The 3,257-nt window shown below is 35.9% G+C and overlaps 1 pseudogene; it reads left to right on the top strand.

The window, feature by feature from the left end:
* Nucleotides 1–1,976: 1,976 nt before the first annotated feature.
* On the top strand, nucleotides 1,977–2,114 carry LOC145252980 (U2 spliceosomal RNA; annotated as a pseudogene).
* The last annotated feature ends 1,143 nt before the right edge of the window (nucleotides 2,115–3,257 follow it).

The following is a 3,257-nucleotide window of genomic DNA, read 5'->3' as shown; positions in this document are numbered from 1 at the left end:
TTATTATTATTATTATTATTATCATATTATATGATGATGATAATGATGATGATAATATTGTGATGATGATAATGATGATGATATAATAATAATAACATGATAATAATAATAATGGTGATGGTGATGATGATGATGATGATGATGATGATGATGATGATGATGATGATGATGATATGATGATGATGGTTTCTTGCTGTAATTACCATTCAAGAAAGACCTAGATATTGGTTATTTTACGGTTTGGTAGATTTTATTAATGCTATTTAACATTCATGCAATTCCCTTTTTTTTTTCACATAAAATTCGCACTTAATTCCGCCATCCTATTTAAGTGATTCTGCGTTTGGTACTAGTAACTTTTATTAATGCCTATCCCTTTTTTTACAAATGTTGTACAACTTTTCAGTATTTTAAATTACTAAGAAAAAATAAAAGTTACTGTATAGTTCTTCCCAGGAGGTATTTCTTCCTCACTGTTCTTGGGGAATCGTAACAATTTTTAAGTTCAATTTCAACCTTACTTTCCTCAGTTCTATTTCTTTAAATCGTACTGATTTAGTCATTGAATTTTTATTTTCAGTTCTTTACATTCCCTCCTATGCGAACTGTTTTTACTTTTTTTTAGCCGCGTGCAAGCAACTCTATCAGGTACTCCGACGGTCCCACGGTCGGTCGGTCGGTCGGTCAGTTGGTCTGTCCGTAATACTTTTGTGGTTGGCCTTTTTAGTTGAGATCAAAGGTCTGTTGTTAATAGATTCTGTTCTAAGCTTTTTAAGTGTAGTATCTGTTCCGGCAGATACCGAAAGCAAAGATCATATGTTGGGGAAATCCCACATACAAGACCTTCGTCATATGTAGGGGCAACACTTCATACCAATTGTAACTATCCAGCTCTCCTACTCCCTGCGGAGTTGGTCCCCATTTCCCCTTCACTCCTCACATTAAAAATCGGCCTTGTGCCTAATTTGCTCGGTGGGGGGGCAAATAAATACCTTTTTCTTGGCCTTTTGACCAAGATCAAAGTGTAGTATCTGTCCGGCAGATACTGCAAGCAAAGACAATATGTGGGGGAAGTCCCACATATAAGACCTTGGTTAATGTAGGGGCAACCTTTCATACCAATTGTCACTATCCAGCTCTCCTACTCCCTGGGGATTTGTTCAGCATTTCCCCTTCATTCCTCATTAAAAATCGGCCTTATGCCTAATTTTCTCGGTGGGGGGTGGGGGGGCAAATAAATATCCTTTTCTTAGCCCTTTTGCCAAGACCAAAGTGTAGTATCTGTTCTGGCAGATACTGCTAGCAAAGACCATATCTGGGGCAACCCCACATATAAGACCTTGGTCAATGTAGGGGAAAACCTTCATACCAATTGTCACTATCCAGCTCCCCTATTCCCCGGGGAGTTGGTCCCCATTTCCCCTTCACTCCTCACATTAAAAATCGGCCTTGTGCCTAATTTGCTTGATGGGGGAGCAAATAAATACCCTTTTCTTAGCCTTTTGACCAAGATCAAAGTGTAGTATCTGTTCGGCAGATACTGCAAACGAAGACCATATGTGGGGGCAACTACATATATAAGACCTTGGTCAATGTAGGGGCAACCCTTCATACCAATTGTCACTATTCAGCTCCCCTACTCCCCGGGGAGTTGGTCCCCATTTCTTCTTTACTCCTCACATTAAAAATCGGCCTCGTGCCTGATTTGCTCGGCAGGGGAGCAAATAAACACATTTTTCTTGGCATTTTGGCCAAGATCAATATGTAGTATCTTTTCCAGTAGATGCTGCAAGCAAAGACCATATGTAAGGGCAACCCCACATATAAGACCTTGGTCAATGTAGGGGCAACCCTTCATACCAATTGTCACTATTTAGCTCCCCTACTCCCCGGGGAATTGGTCCCCATTTTCCCTTCACTCCTCACATTTAAAATCGGCCTTGTGCCTAATTTGCTCCGTGAGGGAGCAAATAAATACCCCTTTCTTGGCCTTTTAGCCAAGATCAAAGTGTAGTATCTGTTCTTACTACATGCTGTACTTATATTTGTAACTTTGTGATATAAAGTGGGGGATCACTTTTCTGTATTAATTTAATGTAAAATGATAACCCACTTTACAACCAGTTAGTCTCAAAGTCATTCAAGTACTTCTCCAGATCATTCAAGTTATTTTTGAAGGATTTCAGTTATTTTTGAAGTATCAAGTCATTATTAAGGTCATTCAATTCAACCTTAAGTTCATTAAACTCATTCTAAGTCATTTACTGTTTATTTATTTAAGATATTTCAGCCCATTTTTCGGTCATGTTAGTTTATCTTTAAGAATTTTATGTCAATCCTATATTCACGCATTCATTAATTAAACGAGAGCACGCGACTAATGGCTATCGACCTTGTTTACTGTATTTCGATTTATGTGTTCACTTCTACCGACCTTATTCACCTAGTGTTTCTTTCATCAAATATTCTTTCCTTCAACCCATTTCTAATTCATATATTCCTTTTCTTTCTCATAAAGCTATTCTTCAGTCTTCATTATGATGCTATTCCTTATTTATTAGGAATAGAGTTATCTTTAATACCTGAGCAATGCGAAAATATCTAAACAAAAATACAGATTTCATACTGTCTCCAGAGTGGTTATTAACGTGAAGGTAAGACATCGAACATCGTTGGTCACATATATAGCATTTTTTCTAGTCTAAACTTAATCACTATAGCATCGAGCAGACAATATTTTTATTTAGTCATTGGAAGAACTGAACAAAATAATATAAATTTTGCAAAAAAAAAAAAATAAATAAAAAAAATAAATAATAATAATATATAAAAAAAATAAATAATAATAATATATAAATAAAAATAAATAATATTGATAAATTCTACAATAAATTAATAAATAAATAAATAAAGAATAAGAAGAAGAATCTTAAGAAACCAAGATTGAAGAAAAAACCCCTAAAAACTGAGAAGAGAAGGTGAATCAACTCCTCCAATACATCCCAAGAGAGACCATTACACACTTAAACAATTTAATCCATGCAGGTGCCTAGACAGTAAATATGAAGTTGAAAAAAAAAAGAAAGAAAAAAGACCAACAACACCTGGATGGGATTTGAGGCTGGAAACCCAGATAAACAAACTAAAGAAAAAAGTCAAAGCGATAAACACGATCGAAATGACTAGAAGAGGATATAAAAATAGAAATGCGACCAGCGAGGAGAGGTTTAACAAGAGAAAATAAAACAGGAAGGGGA

Source organism: Euprymna scolopes, chromosome 29 (assembly GCF_053919585.1).
Source record: "Euprymna scolopes isolate OS-2025 chromosome 29, ASM5391958v1, whole genome shotgun sequence".
Lineage (NCBI taxonomy): Eukaryota > Metazoa > Mollusca > Cephalopoda > Sepiida > Sepiolidae > Euprymna > Euprymna scolopes.
The sequence above is the reverse complement of the archived record's forward strand: the minus strand, read 5'-3'. Positions and strand labels throughout refer to the sequence as shown.